The following is a 22,681-nucleotide window of genomic DNA, read 5'->3' on the forward strand; positions in this document are numbered from 1 at the left end:
TGTGGTACGATTCCAGGCCACGCCTGCATATGTGTCGTGTCGATGAAATGAAATTTGTCCCTGAGCAAGACTCTTAACCCCTAATTGCTCATTAACCCTTAACCCTAACCCTAACCCTCATTGGAAACAAGCCCGCAAGGACTTTCATGAACGTCCTGTTAAAAGGAATTATCCTTATCCTTATTATTATGATAAATTATGCAAAAGACACATGATAATGTGAATTCACACGACCAGGCTAGTTGTTTCACTTCTTACACAAGCATGTTGTTTTGTGTATGTTTTCTAGTTTTATACACTTTTATACAAAAAAAAGTTTATTAAAAAGAAAGAGGAAGTGAACCTGGGTGTGTGGGAGGAGTCTAAAGATCGTCATTGGTTGTCGGCACCAGAATACGACCTGATAGAAGAAGAAGAGAGACAAAAAACAGATAAATGTTGTATTGTGTGTGTATTTCTACATAAAATGCATACATTGTACACACAATAACACAATAATACAACAACACACCAACATTAGGGTTCAGTCATCAGAACTAATGTGAACATTTGACTCTTATTTAGGACTAAATGTAACACTGATGTATTAAAGTTAAATGTGACTACATAGAACACACTTTGACCTCTAACTAGGTCGTCTAAACTGGTCTAAACCGGTTATGGTTCTAAACCAATATAAACCTGTTTAGGTTGTGGTTTTACATGTTTGTTTGTTTGTTTGTTTGCATTTCTGTGAGGGTTCCACATGTCATGTGATCCTCTGTTGATCTGACCTCATTTTTTCCACTGGTAGTATAATAATTAATTAAACATGTTAATTAAATAAGTTAATTAAACATGCTAATCACCTCGTTTCTTCCACTGGAAGTAGATGAATCCAGACAGGAACAAGACCAGACCCAGAACCAGACCTGATGCTCCCATGGCCACCTTGTTCTTCACTGACTCTGGCATGGAGTCATCTGACAATACAAATATTATATGATATGATATCATATCATATTATTACAGTAGATTAAAACACCTTGTTCTTCACTGACTCTGACATGGAGTTGTCTGACAATAAGCTACATTAAACAATAAACAGACGACACAGTCATTGTGAGTCTGTTCAGTAATAATGAGTCCAACCCTATTGGTCCAGTCCTTGAGGAGTTTGTCACCTGATGTGACATGTCCTTCTTAGAGCTATAAATACATCCAAAACAAAGGATATGATGATAGATTTTAGAAGACATGAATCAACCTTTTACTATGATGATTATAAAGCAGGCTGTGGAATGTGCAGAAAGTATCTTAGGACAGAGTCATAGACTCAGAACTGTGAGGCAGTTTGTAAAAAAGAACATCAGCGCTTGTTCTGTCTTAGAAAACTGTCTTGTTTTCACATTGATAAAACCATGCTGACTCTTTGATCTGCTTTTATCAAGTCAATCTGGTCTTGTATATGTTTTTATCAAATCAATAAGTTCATAAAAAATATATATATTCAAAGATTTGCTAAAATAGCAGATCTACAAGCTCATAGTGCGGCACTTGGTGCCGCTCTATGAGCTTGTATATCTGCTATTTAGACAGTAGATTACAGTAGATTACAATAACTGACCCCAGTCCATCTTGATAGGCGCGGTCAGGCTGGGATGTTCCACCATGCATGTGATCTTCTCTCCTGATCTGTAATGCACATGCGCGCGCACACACACACACACACACACACACACACACACACACACACACACACACACACACACACACACACACACACACAGTAGTAGTAGCTGATCTACATGCTGAATCGCGCCGCGATTCTATTCACATTGATTCATGTTGATCTTTGTTCATATTTTTTTTGACTATTATTGTGTAGGAGCGTGAATGCCCCGCTGGGCTCTCCTCCGCTCTAGTGTTTATTGTGTATTCCACTATTCCCTCCCCATTGCAGAAAAAATAGGAAGGTAAGAGGCAGAAGAGACTTAGTAACGAGATACGCACGTTATAGCGTATTCCTGTGTGTGTATTCATGTGTGTGTGTGTGTGTGTGTGTGTGTGTGTGTGTGTGTGTGTGTGTGTGTGTGTGTGTGTGTGTGTGTGTGTGTGTGTGTGTGTGTGTGTGTGTGTGTGTGTGTGTGTGTGTGTGTGACTTAATATTAACCTACCAATTAATGGGCCATTTTCAGCAAGTGAGTAACACTTGTTTTATTTTTAAATAATAAATGTATAGGTGTCTGTTAGGTGTGTATTTCTACGTATAGGTGTCTGTTAGGTGTGTACCTGGGTGTGTACTCCAGGTAGGAGTGGTACTGGTAGTACCAGTCTCCATCAGACAGATCGGCATAGGAGAGACCAGAGGTCAAAGGCTCTTGACCTATCCACCAGGTCACCAGGATCACTTCAGGATAGAAGTCGTAGCTAATGCACCTCAGCATGTGAGTGTGTTCACCACGACGAGGGGGAGTCTCTGACTTCAGTCTCACTTTGGGCTCCACTGGATAAATAAGATTATTATTATCATTATCATTATCATTATCATTAGTAGTAGTAGTAGTAGTAGTAGTAGTAGTAGTAGTAGTACTAGTAGTATTATATGCCAGTCATAGGAACATGTCTTTATCATTAATAATTGTATATCATCCAAATTAGATCCAAATGATCCAGAAAGCCGCAATACACTTGGTCAACCAGCCAAAATGTTCACGTTTCTCGGCTCTCCCCCGTTCTCCTCTCCCTCCATTGGCTCCCAGCTGCTGCCCTCACAGAGTACAAAACACTGTTGTTGGCCTAAAAGGAACCAAAGATATGACACCCCCATATCTTCAAGCCTGATCCAACCCTACAACCCCTCCCGCTCACTCATATCAGCTAACACAGGGGAGCTGTCTGAATCTTCTCTAAAACACCCTGGACAACGCTCCACACGTCCTAGACTCTTCTCCCTTCTCTAAAACACCCTGGTCAACGCTCCACACGTCCTAGACTCTTCTCCTTTCTCTAAAACACCCTGGACAACGCTCCACACGTCCTAGACTCTTCTCCCTTCTCTAAAACACCCTGGACAACGCACCACACGTCCCAGACTCTTCTCCCTTCTCTAAAACACCCTGGACAACGCTCCACACGTCCTAGACTCTTCTCCCTTCTCTAAAACACCCTGGACAACGCTCCACACGTCCCAGACTCTTCTCCCTTCTCTAAAACACCCTGGACAACGCTCCACACGTCCTAGACTCTTCTCCCTTCTCTAAAAAACCCTGGACAACGCTCCACACGTCCTAGACTCTTCTCCCTTCTCTAAAACACCCTGGACAACGCTCCACACGTCCCAGACTCTTCTCCCTTCTCTAAAACACCCTGGACAACGCTCCACACGTCCTAGACTCTTCTCCCTTCTCTAAAACACCCTGGACAAAGCTCCACACGTCCTAGACTCTTCTCACTTCTGGCTCCCAAGCGGTGGAACAAAAATTCCCCATTGACACACCTCTTCAGACTCCACCTCAGCCTGTAGCACTAGACCTAGCCTTGATGACCTTGCAGGCTTATGCAAAGGCTAAAATGTCATTTAGATATCATGTTATGTAGACAGATGCCAGGTTCATTGTAGACCTGGTATTTTATCGGTTTGTATAGTTTCAATGTACAGATTATTTATTTTATTATTATTTATTATTTATTATACTGTTTAGACTGATGATAGGTTATTGGTTTACCTATGATCCTAGATTACTATTTCTATGCATTTGATGTATTACCTTGTGTTTTCCTTGCTTACTGTAAATCACTCTGGATTAAGAGCGTCTGATTGAAATTGAAACTGTAAATGTCAGTGTTTGGCCACCAGATGGCACCAGAGAACAACATTTCATAGAATACTGTAGATTCTACAATAGTCTACAGTTTTCTACAGAGTAGAATGCATTTATATAATATAATTTTAACATACTAAATATATAATGTAATTTAAACACATTAAATAATTCACAGTTACACAGTTATAAAAACAAAAATAAACCAAGCAATACCATTTAATGAAAATAGTGCAAATTAAGTGTATAGAGGTGTGTTTTAGCCTGCATGGTTCTTTTTAAAGTTAATTTAAAAACATTAATCCTGGTGTCTCTGTTTTAGGAAGGTCATTATATGTAGGTGAAAACACTCAGAAATAGATCTATATGTTTCATATATACTCGGTGTACGATGGTGACACCACATGTTGTGAGCTTGATGATCTGCTATTTCCACTGTGTGACAGCGTGTTAGGATCATAGAGGTATAATATAACTAGAGGGCGGATTGCCCCGCCCCCAGCTATCATTTCAATGAATGTGCTCACTGACGTTTTGAAGCACCCGGAAACCTGCCGGAAGTAGAATTATTGGTTCGATAGTGTCCTTTTTGCGTTCTACGGCAGCCCGTGTGTCAAGGATTGAACGCGAGATATTTATTAAATACACTCGAGATGCACATTTATTTGTAAATGCATATGTATGTATGTATAATATGTTTACATATTTATATGTATAAATATAAATATCTCTCAGTATGTTTTGCGCGTGCATGTATTTCTCCCCGCCTGCAGTTCCAGCTTTGGCCACTGGGGTGGCAGCTTCAATGTTTCTCAGCAACTCTGGGGGCTTGGTTAGGATACAGTATAAATCAGGCTTAAAGGGATAGTTCACCCCAAAAAAATATTTGTTTCTATGGATTAGTCACCCCATGGAGACTTGAATTCATGGATATTGTTTTGTTTTTGTCTCATTCCTAAGACAATAATTTGATGACCAGCCGACCGGTAGGCAGCGGTTCCGGTAGGAGATACAAAGGAGACTCTTTGTGTCTCCTACCGGAACCGCTGCCGGTCATCAAATTATTGGCTTAAAAATGCGACAAAAACAAATAAATATCCATGAATTCGATTCTCCATGGAGTGACTAATCGATAGAAAAAAATCTTTTTGGGGGTGAACTATCCCTTTAAGTGTTTAAGAGGATCTGAAATGTTTCTCAGCAGATTAAGTCATGTTTTATAATCATTATCAGATCAATATTAACACCATTAATCATCTCTGAATAGAATGATTTATTATGATGTCATGTTATAGTTTATGAGGTGATGAGTGTTGAGTGCTCTGAGATCAGCTCACCTCTCTTGTTCAGAACACGGGGGTAGTAGTTCTCAGTGTTGGATTTGCAGAATGCCTCTCGTTGTGCTCTCATCACAGCCAGTTGTGTAGGATCTTTATTGAGGCGCTCTGCGTTCTTCACACCATACTCAGTGTATCCAACAAACTGATCTACACTACTGTCCCACCTGACCAGCTCATCACCATCGAAATTATTTGACCAAATGTACTGTATGTCCTTCAGCTCACTGGAGTTAAACACACAACGGTGAGTCTCATAGAACACATATCCATCTGGAAATAGACAATTAAAAATGTCATTAATGTTCAGTTTTCTTATCATCTGTATAATATCAACACTAGGCTAACTGCCCCCCATCGGCCAAATATGTCACTACATAAAGTCTGTCTGTCTGTCTGTCTGTCTGTCTGTCTGTCTGTCTGTCTGTCTGTCTGTCTGACCCCATCATGTATTTCCAGGATAACCCTTTTTTTTATACCTAGGCTATTTGAAAATATGCCACGCTACGAGCTTGTAGACCTGCAATTTTCAAACATTTTTGTACTTTTACTTTTGGTACTTTAAGAACATTTTGATGCCAATACTTTTGTACTTTTACTCAAGTAAATTTGGAATTCTGGACTTTTACTTGTAGCAGAGTACTTCTAGATTGCAGTAATGATACTTTTACTTAAGTAAAACAGTTGAGTACTTTTCCCACCACTAACTCTAGTCAATAAACAAGGTAAATAGTCACATAAGTAGAGAGTAGAGAGAACAATGTAGAGCCTCAAAGAAACGATAGGATACCAGGTCAATCATTACAACAATCAGCTGAGTTATATTAAACAAATAAAGGTCATTATTTATACTGTAATTAAAGCTTGCATTGCAAACCTAAATGAAAACACTAAACAACTACTTTTGAAATTAAATTGCAATATTTTATATAACCCCCAAATGTATCAAATAAATCATCATTCAATTCAAATAATTGAATGAATGCATTGACTTCTGGGGGGTCCCCAGATACCTTTTTTTGGGGGTCCCCAGATGATTAGCTTAATAGGTAACATTGTTTTCTCACTCAACAGTAAACAAACCAACATACAGTATAAGTGGATACATGGTATCTGCACATTTATAAAGTGACAATGTAATGACTTTTAAGACCTTTTTAATAGCAAATTGGCCAAATTGTCAAATAAATAAGAAAGAGGCAAACGTGAAAATAACCGATCTGCAAGCTCACAGACATTATTTTGGGAGGTCCCCAGTTCAAATAGGATTTGGGGGGTCCCCAGTTCAAATATGATAAATATGGGGGGTTCCCAGTTCAAATAGGATTATTTTGGGGGGTCCCAGTTCAAATAGGATTATTTTGGGGGGTCCCAGTTCAAATAGGATTATTTTGGGGGGTCCCCAGTTCAAATATGATAAATATGGGGGGTGTCCCAGTTCAAATAGGATTATTTTGGGGTGTCCCAGTTCAAATAGGATTATTTTGGGGTGTCCCAGTTCAAATAGGATTATTTTGGGGGGTCCCAGTTCAAATAGGATTATTTTGGGGGGTCCCAGTTCAAATATGATAAATATGGGGGGTTCCCAGTTCAAATAGGATTATTTTGGGGGGTCCCAGTTCAAATATGATAAATATGGGGGGTTCCCAGTTCAAATAGGATTATTTTGGGGGGTCCCAGTTCAAATAGGATTATTTTGGGGGGTCCCAGTTCAAATAGGATTATTTTGGGGGGTCCCAGTTCAAATAGGATTATTTTGGGGTGTCCCAGTTCAAATAGGATTATTTTGGGGTGTCCCAGTTCAAATAGGATTATTTTGGGGGGTCCCAGTTCAAATAGGATTATTTTGGGGGGTCCCAGTTCAAATATGATAAATATGGGGGGTTCCCAGTTCAAATAGGATTATTTTGGGGGGTCCCAGTTCAAATATGATAAATATGGGGGGTTCCCAGTTCAAATAGGATTATTTTGGGGGGTCCCAGTTCAAATAGGATTATTTTGGGGGGTCCCAGTTCAAATAGGATTATTTTGGGGGGTCCCAGTTCAAATAGGATTATTTTGGGGTGTCCCAGTTCAAATAGGATTATTTTGGGGGGTCCCAGTTCAAATAGGATTATTTTGGGGGGTCCCAGTTCAAATAGGATTATTTTGGGGGGTCCCCAGTTCAAATATGATAAATATGGGGGGTCCCAGTTCAAATAGGATTATTTTGGGGGGTCCCAGTTCAAATAGGATTATTTTGGGGGGTCCCAGTAGAATTATTATTTTAAAACCACACCTCCCAAGGTGATAGGCCACACTCACAGCTTCAAACCACCCCCCCCCAAGATGATAGGCCACGTCCACCCCCAGCTGATAGCAGATATACAAGCTAATTGCGCGGCACCCGGTGCCACGCTATGAGCTTGTAGATCTGCTATTTTTGACGTCCAAAGCTTTAAACCACGCCCCCAAGCCGATATGCCACGCCCATATTTTTTAGAACAAAATGTCTCACAATATGAATACATTTTGATATATTTATTTTGATGGTAACTGTTGTATAATCATTATTATCTGCACCTCGAGCATATATTCAAGTTTACTAAAAATAAATATTATATAGAAAATATTTCACCTTAAAAACCATAAATGCATAATATACATGTTTAAACATTTTCATTCATGTTAAATACATTCAACCGTTTTAGTTAATAACTATTGTGTTCATAGTATTCATGTACCTTTCACTGGTGGTTTCTTCAAGGCAGTGCGAATGATGTGCAGCTGGTTTTTGCAGTACTGCTGCCGATTCAAAGCTGCTTCATAAAATCCTGGGAAGGTGATACGATCTACAAATGGAGGCTGAAGATCCACCATCTTCCCTTTGTTGAAGTCTGTGTACACCATCACTTCACCATCCAGTCCCACCATATACTCTTTATATGAGTCTTTAACTGTGTCTGAACAGCCAAGGACATTAATCATCTCATGGAACACTGGAAATAAAACAAAGATGAAATTAAATTCAACAACAAACTTCTTCACAGTGACAATAACACATAATCATCATGTTAAACAATCATGTTTGGTTCTTATATGAAGTGAAAGGTTGGATATTAAAAGTAGCTTCCTGTCAAACGTTTTATTCACACTGAAACAGATTGAAATGGTTTCTTTGTTTTATTATTTTATTATGAAAGTAATTAATACAGAATGATTTATTTCATGATGTTACAACAGCAGTTCCTAACATCTGTTTTAATGTTTATGTATTTGGACCAACATTCAAGATCCAATACTGTATATACAGGTAAAAGGAGTGTGTGTGTGTGTGTGTGTGTGTGTGTGTGTGTGTGTGTGTGTGTGTGTGTGTGTGTGTGTGTGTGTGTGTGTGTGTGTGTGTGTGTTTGTAGGGTCATTTGTGAGGTCATTTGGCTGTATTGTGCATTGTTCATATTTGTTTTTATATAATAACAGTAGATATACATATATGTTATATAATAACGTATAATGTACTTACTTCCTGGGATCGCTTTGACATGAAGTACAGAGGAGAGGATGAGGAGGGTGACTGTAATCTTCATCATCACTGATCAAAACTGAACTGGATTTAATATATGAGAATAAACAGATGAGAATAAACAGATGAGAATAAACAGATGAGAATAAACAGATCAGAATAAACAGATGAGAATAAACAGATCAGAATAAACAGATGAGAATAAACAGATCAGAATAAACAGATCAGGATAAAAAAGATCAGAATAAACAGATCAGAATAAACAGATGAGAATAAACAGATGAGAATAAACAGATGGGAATAAACAGATGAGAATAAACAGATCAGAATAAACAGATCAGAATGAACAGATGAGAATAAACAGATCAGAATAAACAGATCAGAATAAACAGATGTTTACTGAAAGAGAAGTTCTGGAGTCTGAAAGAGAATGAAGGAGGACTCGTTCTGTAGTTTAGAATAATCAGCCAATCAGATTAAAGATATGATGTTTTTTGTGTGTGTGTGTGTGTGCGTGTGTGTGTCTGTGTGTGTGTCTGTGTGTGTGTTTGTGTGTTCAGCGTCACTGGTAAAATGCTGTTCATGTTCATTAAACATCAATCCAAGCCTCATTACATCTCACTGCTGAAACCATCAAATGTATTTAAAAACACACTGGTCATGTGATCAAAGTTTCACATGAGAGGTGTGTGTGTGTGTGTGTGTGTGTGTGTGTGTGTGTGTGTGTGTGTGTGTGTGTGTGTGTGTGTGTGTGTGTGTGTGTGTGTGTGTGCGGGTGCGTGTGCGTGTGTGTGTGTGCGTGCGTCATTTGTTTGTAGTTTGCATTGTTCATATTTGTTTTGATATAATAACAGTATATAAATGTATATATTATATAATAACATAAATATAATGTACTTACTTCCTGGGATCGCTTTGACATGAAGTACAGAGGAGAGGATGAGGAGGGTGGCTGTAATCTTTATCGCCACTGATCAAAACTAAACTGAATTTAATAGATGAGAATAAACAGATGAGAATAAACAGATCAGAATATACAGATCAGAATAAACAGATCAGAATAAACAGATGTTTACTGAAAGAGAAGTTCTGGAGTCTGAAAGAGAATGAAGGAGGACTCGTTCTGTAGTTTAGAATAATCAGCCAATCAGATTAAAGATACGATGTTACATCATCTGTTTCCAGAAAGACGACAGTCTGGATTATTGCACATATCATGAACATTATATAGCTGCTGCTTCATAAGTAATCAACAAACTATACTAAACACTCGGCAAACATTGGCCAAATTGTCAATTAATATAAGAAAGAGCAACATTTTTGAAAATAGCCGATCTACAAGCTCTTTTAGAGCATGTGGATCTATTTATCTGTGCGAACTGAGTCAAACTAAATGTAACGCCTCAACTCCTACAATTCCAAGTCTTTTTCAGGGTGGGGGGTCCTGAGTTCAAATATGATTATTTTGGGGAGTCAACTGAAATGTTTTAGTTTTAGTCTAGTTTTAGTCGACTAAATATCATAAGATTTTAGTCGACTAAATCTACAGTTCATTTAGTCGACTAACATGTGTTTTGGCGGTGCCTTGATGGCGTCGTTATGGCTGATTTTACACTTGGTTGCGTGCTGAAAATAGCAGATCTACAAGCTCACAACGCATCGCAGCGCGACGCGTTGTGAGCTTGTAGATCTGCTATTTTCAGAGCACAACACCCGAGCGCAGACATAAAATGACTTGTCTTTTAGTTCTACTGGATCTCTTCTCCACTCGTCACTCACTAACATTTTAGTCTAGTTTATATTTGTTGAAGAAATTGTCAATATATTTAGTCTTAGTTTTAGTCATCACAGCTTAGTCTTTATTTAGTTTTTATTTAGTTTTCGTCAGTGAAAAAAGGTCGACCAACATTTCTCGTCATAGTTTCAGTCTGTATTAGAATGTGTTGAATGTTCACAGAAGTGGGCGTGGTTATAGCACAAGCGGTTATAGGTTTTGGAATGACGCGGTTGAGTGGGGTGAGTGTGTGTGTGTGTGTGTGTGTGTGTGTGTGTGTGTGTGTGTGTGTGTGTGTGTGTGTGTGTGTGTGTGTGTGTGTGTGTGTGTGTGTGTGTGTGTGTGGTTGAACTCACCACTGACTGGAATTTCACTTCCTGATTCACTCAGCAGCCAATCAGAATTATTCTTTTATTTAATATCACCAGTTACTAGAGAGACAGAGCGAGAGAGAGAGAGAGAGAGAGAGAGAGAGAGAGAGAGAGAGAGAGAGAGAGAGAGAGAGAGAGAGAGAGAGAGAGAGAGAGAGAGAGAGAGAGAGAGATAGAGAGAGAGATTTTGATTTGCTTCTTACAAAGTTTCTCAGAATTACTACACATTTCTTAAAATGCTTTTCATGTTCATTAAACATCAATCCAAGCCTCATTACATCTCACGGCTGAAACCATCTAATGTCTTTAAAAGCACAGTTATGTGATCAAAGTGTGTGTGTGTGTGTGTGTGTGTGTGTGTGTGTGTGTGTGTGTGTGTGTGTGTGTGTGTGTGTGTGTGTGTGTGTGTGTGTGTGTGTGTGTGTGTGTGTGTGTGTGTGTGTGTGTGTGTGTGTGTGTGTGTGTGTGTGTGTGCGCGCGTGTGTGTGTGTGTGTCCTTTGTTTGTAGTTTTTATCGTTTATATTTTGGTTTTATATAATAATAGTAGATATAAATGTATATATTATATAATAACATAATTATAATGTACTTACTTTCTGGGATCGCTTAAGCTTTGACAAGAACAGAGGAGAGGATGAGGAGGGTGGCTGTAATCTTAATCATCAATGATCAAAACTGAACTGAATTTAACAGATGAGAATAAACAGATGAGAATAAACAGATCAGAATGAAGAGATCGGAATAAACAGATGTTTACTGAAAGAGAAGTTCTGGAGTCTGAAAGAGAATGAAGGAGGACTCGTTCTGTAGTTTAGAATAATCAGCCAATCAGATTAAAGATACGATGTTACATCATCTGTTTCCGGCAAGACGACAGTCTGGATTATTGCACATAACAGTATATAGCTGATGCTTAAGCACCTCATGAACCTTATGTACATACTCTACCTTCTGTCTCCTCATGTATATACTGTACCTTATGCACCTTATGTCTTATGTAGGGGAGAGTGGGGTAATGTGAGACACTTTTTACATTTTCTCCCCTCTAGGTGAGCTAAAATGATATATCAGTAAAATGTACACATTTCCCATACATTTGGGATGTTTCCTAACAATGGAAATTATCAGAATGTATTCAAGACAAAAGGCAGTGAAAATATGATTGTTTTAAAAAAAGTTTTCTGGTGTCTCACTTTACCCCAGGTCTGGGGTAAACCGAGACAAACCAGAAAAATCAATGGGGTAAAGTGAGACACCAGACCACTTTTTTTTAAAACAATCATTTTTTCACTGCCTTTTGTCTTGAATACATTCTGATAATTTCCATTGTTAGGAAACATCTCAAATGTATGGGAAATGTGTAAATTTTACTGATATATAATTTTAGCTCACCTAGAGGGGAGAAAATGTAAAAAGTGTCTCACATTACCCCACTCAATGTAAAAAGTGTCTCACATTACCCCACTCTCCCCTATGTTCTTGGCATAAAAAGTAAAACATATGCAATGTAATATTAGATTAAAATATGTTTAAGTACTTAGACACTTAGGATAAAGTGAGAAAGTGTCCGACTTTACCCCAAGCCATTTGTCTCACTTTACCCCACAGCCACATTTTGGTGAAAAGGACCACTTTTAGCAATTCTGGCTAATCTACAATTAGCATTAATCACATGGATGTATAGGTTTGTAGTTCATCAACATGCATGACATAAGTTTTTCTACCTGAATCATTTTTTTTTGACACAACAGCTGATTATGTTGACAGCCCAAAAAAGTACTTTTACATGCAAAAAACATATTTTAGTGAAAAAAACATGCTTACCACAACACAATGAGGTCCTCTCCTCCATGGTAAGTGGGAAATGGGAGGGGCTTCAAAATCTAATGGTCATATGACCACACAGGTGTTGTGGTCAGGTGCTAAGGGGGGTGTCTCACTTTACCCTGTGTCTCACATTACCTCACTCTCCCCTACATAATGTACCTTATGCACCTCATGCACCTATCCCCTGATACCGCCACAGATCTAGCCTGGTAAACCCTCCCTCCGGAAATCTCATTTGTAATATATGTCAGGAGTGAGTCTGGCATGATCGCGCATTCGGCAATTTGGCTGTGGGCTGGAGTTGGGCGGGAGTAATACTGTTGACTGACAACCCCTTCAGCCAATCAGCAGTGTTCCCCTTCAGGCAGTGCATTTTTACCACCTCCAGACTAATGTGACGCAACGGGACTTTTGAGACGGCCATGCCCAAAATAGGTTTCCTTATTCGGATTCATGCGTGTCACTGCCCGCCCCTGCCGGTTCTCTGTATTTAAATAACCTATTTAAAAATATTTTAAATAGGCTCTGTCATGATTAATTGACCACATATATGAAGTTAAACAACTCAATTCTATCCAAACGATATCTTAAAAGTTAATTCCGTGTCTCAAAATAGAAGTTTGAGAGCGTTTTGAAGTTTAAAATAAAACACTGCGGTCAAAAAAGATGGCTGCCGTTCGTTTTTGGTCGGCTGCACTCAGGCTGCAATCGGTTTCATTCGGGCTCACTCGAACTCGCCACCTGATTGGCCAACTTTCGCTGTCAATCACAGAACGATGAGCGACGACGCTGATAGGCTCGTCCATTTGGTGAACGGGCTAGAAACGCCCAGACAAGCCTAAAGGCCAGACTCCTTCCTGAAATCAAATGGAAATTAGATTTTCCGGAGGGAGGGGCTTTACCAGGCTACCACAGATCTTCTTTTCTCTACTCTGTCCTCTTCTCTGGACCATCTCTCCATCTCTGTCCCCTCACCTCTAGGCCTGCACGCCAAACTCCACCTGCCCCCTGGTTGTCGGACTCAGTGCGTACTGAGAGACGGAGCCTGAGAGCGGCTAAGCGCAAATGGAGAAATGGCAACCTCCCGTAGGACCTTATTACCCTCCAATCTCTCTGTAGTTCTTGATCTCAGAGGGATCAATTATCAGAGGTACACTCAGCTGTGTTATCCAGTTAGTCCTCAGCTTTCAGCATCACTCTACAAACAAACTCCTAGCAGAGAGGTGCTTTCTGTGCGTCACTGACGTTTAGTAAGTGATGTGTGTGTGTTCTTACTTACAATTATTTCATGCATGTAGCCTGCCTGATTTGATTATCAACCTAAGTTTGCTGTTAATATTGCTGTTTGTTTGATAACTTGCATTGTGAATGTTTTCTTCAGGAGGGGGGTGACTCTAGCAGTCTTGAAAGCAGAGGGAAAGCATCCAGACATCAGAGATGTGGTGATGAGGTGGGTCAGGAAGGGAAGGAGTTCAGGTGCAGTGGACTGCAGCAGAGTGGATGGGACCGGGTCCAGGGAGCATGAGGTGGGGCGACTAGATGTAACAAGGAGAAGGACCTCGTTAGGGGAGAGGGGAGAAAAGTGGGATAGAGAAGGAGGCGGGAGGGAAAAGGAGTAGATGAAGGTGAAGAGGGAGGGGTGGAAGGCAGACGGGTGTGGGTAGTGCTCAGGGCACCAGCCGGGGGGAGAGGGAAGGAGGATCGGATGTCGTTCACCTTCTTGTCAAAGAAGTTGACGAAATCGTCAGGGAGGAGGGACGAGGTGGGAGGAGGGGGTGGTGGTTGGAGGAGAGAGGAGAACGTTTTTTAGGGTTGGAAGCAGAAGCTTGAATTTTAGTGCAGAAAAAAGCAGCTTTAGCAGCAGATAGAGAGGAGGAAAAAGTTGAAAAGACCGGTTTCCCTTCTATCCTTCCTATCAACAACTCTTGAACGTGCTGTCTTCAATCAACTGTCCTCGTACCTCCACCAGAACAACCTCCTGGACTCCCACCAGAGTCCAGGAGGATGTCCAGTGACAATTGGGGGGTAAAGGCCAAGACTATCATAGAGACGAAAGTAAAAGTCAGGCTAGAGAAATCCAAACAAACCACTTCAATATGATGGACGTCGTGTAACATTTTGTTAACAATCTCCTCACATAAATCATGGCTGATTTATGACTGTGTCGCACGTAGAACATAGCAGATCTCCAAGACTACAACTTGTTGCATCCGCGCCACGCTGTAGGCTTGTAGATCAGGCTTCAGTAAGAAAATGGGTGACGTGTACTTTGACATGCAAGACCCAAACAGCAGTCTGTGGCGTTTATTTCTGCTGTTTCTGTACGATCTAAAACCTGGTCTGTCATGGTTCCCACTCCCGTCCGCTCCCGTTGACTTTTTATTCCCGTCCCGTTCCATTCAAGGGATTAATAAAAATCTGACTACCATCAGACTCCCAATCCCACAGGATTCCCGCGGGATGGGAGTCAGATTTGTATTAATCCCCCAAAAAATGTCATCCTCTGGTGCATCTCGGGAGAATGCTTTGAATCCTGGCTGGACGGACAGTTTGTAACAGTGTGTCATTGCCCTGTCCACCTTTCGTCTGTCTGTCTGTCTGTCTGTCTGTCTGTCTGTCTGTCTGTCTGTCTGTCTGTCTGTCTGTCTGTCTGTCTGTCTGTCTGTCTGTCTGTCTGTCTGTCTCTTTCTCTCTCTGTGGAACTAAAGTCGAAATTTCGCAAAAATGGTATTTAAAAAGTAAAAAAAATGTCTCTGTCTGTCTGTCTTGCTGTGTCTGTCTTGCTGTGTGTGTGTGTGTGTGTGTGTGTGTGTGTGTGTGTGTGTGTGTGTGTGTGTGTGTGTGTGTGTGTGTGTGTGTGTGTGTGTGTGTGTGTGTGTGTGTGTGTGTGTGTGTGTGTGTGTGTGTGTGTGTCAGTCCACCAGTATCTGCAGTTCATGTCTACGTCCAGCAGTGTGTCAGACATGTTCTTCTACCAGCGCTCTCAGAGCAGCCACAAGTACAACACACCCAGAGACCTGTCTGTCTACCAGCTCACCAACCTCAACCTGCCCCATGTACCCTGTCTGCCCCCCAAGAAGAGACAGCTGGTAGACACACACACACACACACACACACACACACACACACACACACACACACACACACACACACACACACACACACACACACACACACACACACACACACACACACACACACACACACACACACACACACAATCCCTTTAGGGGAAAAAACAAAAAGATTAATAACACGTTTTTTACCGTGTTTGGCACCCGATGTGTTAATAAAGAGCTGGAGAGACATGGAGACTCCTTTTACTGAACAAACACTCTATAGCAATGAGTACTATCACAATATAGAGCTGTTTAACACTTATTTGAACCAAAGTAAATCACTTACCTTACCTTTCAAATAAAAGCAAAAAAGGCAGTGAATCAGGCAAAACAGTGAGGACATGAATAACAAGGGGGGGGGCAGTGGCTCAGGGGTAGAGTGGCCGGTAGAGCGGCCGGATGGGAACCGTGAGGTTCCCGGTTCGATCCCGGGCTCCCCCAGAGTTAGTGTCAAAGTGTCCTTGAGCAAGACTCTGAACCCCTAATTGCTCCTGATGAGCAGGTTGGTGCCTTGCATGCTTTCCTCCTCCATCGGTGTATGAGTGTGTGTGTGAATGGGTGAATGTAATGCACAATCTATGTAAAGCGCTTTGGATAAAAACGCTATATAAATGCACCATTTACCATTTAACATCAGAGAGATTTAAAAATCAACTAAAAGCAAGAGTGAAGAAATAGGTCTTGAGCTGTGCTTTAAAGCTATTTACAGAGGGTGCCTGTCTTAGGTGTAATGGGAGTTAATGAAGTCAAAGACGTCGCTGCCATGTTATTTGTGTCCAAAGTGTCCACTGATACCCCAAACTACATAGTGCTGCTTTAACACTTCATTCTCATGCAGAGTGTTGTTTTGTTTCTGTTGAAATGCATTAAAAGAAAGATGTTTTAATTCATATCAGTGATTAACCTAACTCCATAATGTGAACACAACATTCCATATCTCAAAATATTACAATATTACATGAGACCACTGAGGAAGAAGTTATATGGCTGCTTATATATAACCTTTATATTTTACCATCACTTATAATACTTCTACAATACAGTATGATATTTGACAGCTTGTAAGAGCCTAAATGTCTCCACTAGGTCTAATAGCTATTGTTTTGGTACAGACTATCTTGTTATGGTTCAGTTTGTCCTTGAAGCAGCTACAGTATAACTATGATCTCTGTCCTGAGCTCCAGGCAGAACTACCGTACCACTGACATGAGTGTTATTGTACTTCTCCCCATGATATCATGTACATAAAGCATAATCATCACCACCTAGAATATTGTCTCGACTCCTATGTGCCTCATCGACTGCTGATTGATCCAGAATTCCAAGACACCACACACACACACACACACACACACACACACACACACACACACACACACACACACACACACACACACACACACACACAAAAACAAATGTATATAATAATACAGAAGTGTCAACCATCTGAAAAGTATGTTAAGTTATGCACTCAATACTTGGTCTGGACTACTTTTGCTGCTCTGTTAAATAGCTCTATATTGTGATAGTAATCATTACTATAGAGTGTGTGTTCAGTAACAGTGTTAAATAGCTCTATATTGTGATAGTAATCATTACTATAGAGTGTGTGTTCAGTAACAGTGTTAAATAGCTCTATATTGTGATAGTAATCATTACTATAGAGTGTGTGTTCAGTAACAGTGTTAAATAGCTCTATATTGTGATAGTATTCATTATTATAGTGTTTGTTCAGTAACAGGAGTCTCCATGTCTCTCCAGCTCTTTACTAAATAAATGCATTTTCAGTTTGGGATACCAATCTTATCCAATCAGGAGAGAGAACTCACACAGGATACACATTAAACAAGTGGAATTGGAAGTGATGAAACTTAAACTGGAACACTATAACATTGAAGCTGATGAAGGGGTACTCTCTCTTGATTGGCTGAAATTGGCAACCCACCTGCAGTGAAATGTAAGAGAACATGAGGCACAATTATGTTTTCTCATTCCTTTATTGATATTGTGACATTCCATTCAAACCAAGCAAATTAAAGCCACAATCTAACATCTGAACTTCAAACCATTCATGATCAGGGCCGCAGATCCCAGGGGGGAAGGAGGGGACATGTCTGACATGTTCCTCCAATAAAATATTTAGAAATAAATAATATAATTTAAAATACATATTTACAAGAAATTGATTCCACTTTTTAAATCATTCTCACATACAGTAAACACAATACTTTGTGAAGGTTTTGTTTTTTCTACCCGTCTGTCCTGATCATCAACAACTGCCAAATAAATGAATCCACAACCTTCATCATCATCATCATCATCATTTGTCCACAGAGCTGTTAACTAGTTTAATGAGTGAAGTTCAGCCAATATGAACGGATAGAAACACAACAGTGGAGCTGAAAAACGGAAAGATAAATAATACTGACCAAGAAATATCTAAACTGTCAGAATTAGACACATATTTTATTCTTTACTTTAGTTTTTTGTGAAGGAGGCCGATGCACACCCCAAGGGTTAGCGACAAGTGCGTAAGTCAAAAATGTACAAATTATGGAGGAGATCTCTGATGGTTAGACCAAAGAATAGGACCCGCACACCGTCTGGATCTTGCAAAAAAATGTAGCTCTTTATTCTTAATCGACGTTTCGGTCGTTAGACCTTCATCAGGACAGACAATACAGAACACATCAACCACCAAACATTTTAAAGGCTACACCTCCCAAGTGAAGGTCATCGGACATGCAACCCATTGGCTGCACCCGCAATCTCAGACCTAAAGCCACTCCCACCACCATCATATTAAAGCAACACCAATCCCATTCACAAAATAAATTTTTTTCTGGGTCACGGCAACACTAATTACGGCTCTGAATAGCAGAGGAAAAGGCCTGTACATGTCATCGGGCCAGGTCTTCAATATCTATAAAGGAAGAGATAATATTAGTGGACCCAATAATAATAAAAAGACACACAGTGAGAATAAAGGTAAAAATAAACGAATCGAGCACAACAGGTCTATTACATAGCTAGTCCATCCAAATAACGCATGACTAATCACAGCATAACATTAAGTACAAATTCATCCTTTAAGCCTTTTGGGGCCAGTGTTTGGAGTGTGAAGATCCAGTAGGCTTCTCTTCTCTTTAGGAGAAGGACAATTCCCTGGAATCTAAAAGAGGATATGTCATGTTTAGCATCATTAAAATGAATAGCGACAGGATATTCGCCATCATTCCTGTGTATTGAGCTTTTGTGCTCACTGATGTTGTTTTAATTTACGGGTAGTTTTGCCAACGTATGCTAGACCACAAGGGCACTGAATCATGTAGATTACATGGGTGCTATCACAGGTGATGATACTTCTAATAGGAAACTATTTTTTCCTGTGTGTGGATGTCTAAAGTGCGTTAGTTTGGTTGTGTTATTACACTGCGCACTTCTCTACATGTAAAGTGTCTTGAGACAACTTGTTGTGATTTGACACTATAATAAAATTGAATTTAATTGAATTGAATGTCATGAAGAACTCTGATTGTGTGTGATCATTATTTAATGTTTCAATATAGTTTAGAACTGAAATATTATGTTTGTGTTTTCTGACGACAGAAACTATACAAAGTAATTTGATGAACCGCCCACACTAATTGGGACTCCCTCTTCCTTTGGTGTGTCGCCCAGGTGGCGCCTAAACCCTGACCTTTAGCGTCACAAAAACGATGTCTATAAACCTGACCTTAACCCTAAACCCTGACCTTTAACCTTACAAAAACGATGTCTATAAACCTGACCTTAACCCTAAACCCTGACCTTTAACCTCACAAACACTATGTCTATAAACCTAACCTTAACCCTAACCTCAAAACCACGTCGACATGGGCGCACACTAATTATCGTTAGCCTTGGCTAGCCATTTAGCATTTTTAAAGGACACATTTGTAAAAAAGGAGGATGATGTCATCATTGTGCTGCTGTTATGAGTATTTAAAAGCTGAATGGACACACAACTTTCCTCCTCTCTCCACCAGAGGGCAGCGATGACTCTCTGCTTCTCTGAAAACACACCCAGGTGTTCTGTGAAAAGACAATAAACAAATAAGAATCAGAATGTATTAACTGTGTGAACATGTTAACACTTTAGAATAACCTTCCCTTATAATAGTAAATTAATCATTCCCAAATGATCAGTTAATGTGTTATTCATATAACTTGTCAAATGTTTGTTAATGGTTTAATGATTTAAAACTATGCTATACATGGTGAATAGATCATGAGCAAGTTGTTAGTTTACCAAGAGGACCCCCCCCCCCCCATCTGACCACATTGTCATCAGTGTTGTCTGATACAACAAATCATTTGATTATTACATTTGATTATTAGATTCATTAGTATAAGAAATTAAGCAGAAGACACATGATAATGTGAATTCACGCGACCGGGATGGTTTACCAGGCTAGTTGTTGCACTTCTTACACAAGCATGTTGTTTTGTGTATGTTTTATAGTTTTATACACTTTTATACATTACCAAAAAAAAGGTTTAGTAGAAAGAAAGAGGAAGTGAACCTGGGTGTGTGGGAGGAGTCTAAAGATCGTCATTGGTTGTCGGCACCAGAATACGACCTGATAGAAGAAGAAGAGAGACAAAAAACAGACACAAATAAATCCTATGTTGCATTGTTTGTGTATTTCTACATTGTACACACAATAACACAATAATACAACAACAACACAAAAACATTACGGTTCAGTCATCAGAACTAATGTGAACATTTGACTCTTATTTAAGACTAAATGTAACACTGATGTATTAAAGTTAAATGTGACTACATAGAACACACTTTGACCTCTAACTAGGTCGTCTAAACTGGTCTAAACCGGTTATGGTTCTAAACCAATATAAACCTGTTTAGGTTTTGGTTTTACATGTTTGTTTGCATTTCTGTGAGGGCTCCACATGTCATGTGATCCTCTGTTGATCTGACCTCATTTTTTCCACTGGTAGTATAATAATTAATGAAACATGTTAATTAAACATTAAACATGTAAACTAATCACCTCGTTTCTTCCACTGGAGGTAGATGAATCCAGACAGGAACAAGACCAGACCCAGAACCAGACCTGATGCTCCCATGGCCACCTTGTTCTTCACTGACTCTGGCATGGAGTCATCTGATAATACAAATATCATATCATATCATATCATATCATATCATATCATATCATATCATATCATATCATATCATATCATATCATATCATATTATGGGTTAACCCTAACCCTAATAAACAGACGACACAGTCATTGTGAGTCTGTTCGGTATAATAATGAGTCCAACCCTATTGGTCCAGTCCTTGAGGAGTTTGTCACCTGATGTGACATGTCCTTCTTAGAGCTATAAATACATCCAAAACAAAGGATATGATGATAGATTTTAGAAAACATGAATCAACCTTTTACTATGATGATTATAAAGCAGGCTGTGGAATCATGTGCAGAAAGTATCTTAGGACAGAGTCTTAGACTCAGAACTGTGAGGCAGTTTGTAAAAAAGAATATCAGCGCCTGTTCTGTCTTAGAAAACTGTCTTGTTTTCACATTGATAAAACCATGATGACTCTTTGATCTGTTTTTATCAAATCAATCTGGTCTTTGATCTGTTTTTATCAAATCAGTCTGGTCTTTGATCTGTTTTTATCAAATCAATCTGGTCTTTGATCTGTTTTTATCAAATCAATCTGGTCTTGTATCTGTTTTTATCAAATCAATAAGCTCATAGCGCGGCACCAAGTTATGAGCTTGTAGATCTGCTATTTTTGAAAAATCTGAACATTGCAAATATTTGAATATAATTTATATATATTTTTAAACAACATTTTTAACTCAAATATTTGCTTCTGGGGGGTCCCTGGAACAACATATTTTGATGGGGATCAGCGGACAAAAACATTTGGGGGGTCCTTGACAAGAAAAGGTTTGAGCACCACTGATATATTTCAGAAAAACTTAAGACATACAGTATGTTGACAGACATTTGACAGTTACAAATGTTCGCTTAAAAAAATATATATTCAAAGATTTGCACAAATGTTCACGATTTTTCAAAAATAGCAGATCTACAAGCTCATAGTGCGGCACTCGGTGCCGCACTATGAGCTTGTATATCTGCTATTTAGACAGTAGATTACAGTAGATTACAATAACTGACCCCAGTCCATCTTGATAGGCGCGGTCAGGCTGGGATGTTCCACCATGCATGTGATCTTCTCTCCTGATCTGTAATGCACACGCGCGCGCACACACACACACACACACACACACACACACACACACACACACACACACACACACACACACACACACACACACACACACACACACACACACACACACACACACACACACACACACACACACACACACAAACACACAATAGTAGTAGCTGATCTACATGCTGAACCGCGCCGCGATTCTATTCACATTGATCTGTTGATCTTTGTTAATATTTGTTTTGACTATTATTGTGTAGGAGCGTGAATGCCCTGCTGGGCTCTCCTCCGCTCTAGTGTTTATTGTGTATTCCACTATTCCCTCCCCAATGCAGAAAAAATAGGAAGGTAAGAGGCAGAAGAAACTTAGTAACGAGATACGCACGTTATAGCGTATTCCTGTGTGTGTGTGTGTGTGTGTGTGTGTGTGTGTGTGTGTGTGTGTGTGTGTGTGTGTGTGTGTGTGTGTGTGTGTGTGTGTGTGTGTGTGAGAGACTTAATATAAGCCTACCATTTAATGGGCCATTTTCAGCAAGTGATTAACACTTGTTTTATTTTTAAAGAATATATGTATAGGTGTCTATTAGGTGTGTATTTCCATAGGTGTCTGTTAGGTGTGTACCTGGGTGTGTACTCCAGGTAGGAGTGGTACTGGTAGTACCAGTCTCCATCAGACAGA

At 39.7% G+C, this 22,681-nt stretch overlaps 2 protein-coding genes across 2 annotated transcripts in view; both read right to left on the reverse strand.

Moving 5' to 3' along the window:
• The window catches only part of LOC308089138 (HLA class II histocompatibility antigen, DO beta chain-like), a gene marked incomplete at its 3' end in the record, with an annotated part of 282,785 nt that extends 271,280 nt beyond the window's left edge, over positions 1–11,505 (reverse strand). Inside the window, exons 1-3 of the mRNA XM_080433707.1 lie at positions 11,382–11,505; positions 10,773–10,847; positions 9,544–9,627 (exon numbers count right to left, since the gene is read on the reverse strand). The remainder of the gene's footprint in view (positions 1–9,543; positions 9,628–10,772; positions 10,848–11,381) is intronic.
• The window catches only part of LOC308088131 (H-2 class II histocompatibility antigen, E-S beta chain-like), a 129,149-nt gene that overhangs the window by 34,337 nt on the left and 72,131 nt on the right, over positions 1–22,681 (reverse strand). The window lies entirely within an intron of this gene.

This window comes from Gymnoscopelus braueri (assembly GCF_963280865.1).
Source record: "Gymnoscopelus braueri genome assembly, chromosome: 7".
Classification (NCBI taxonomy): Eukaryota; Metazoa; Chordata; class Actinopteri; order Myctophiformes; family Myctophidae; genus Gymnoscopelus; species Gymnoscopelus braueri.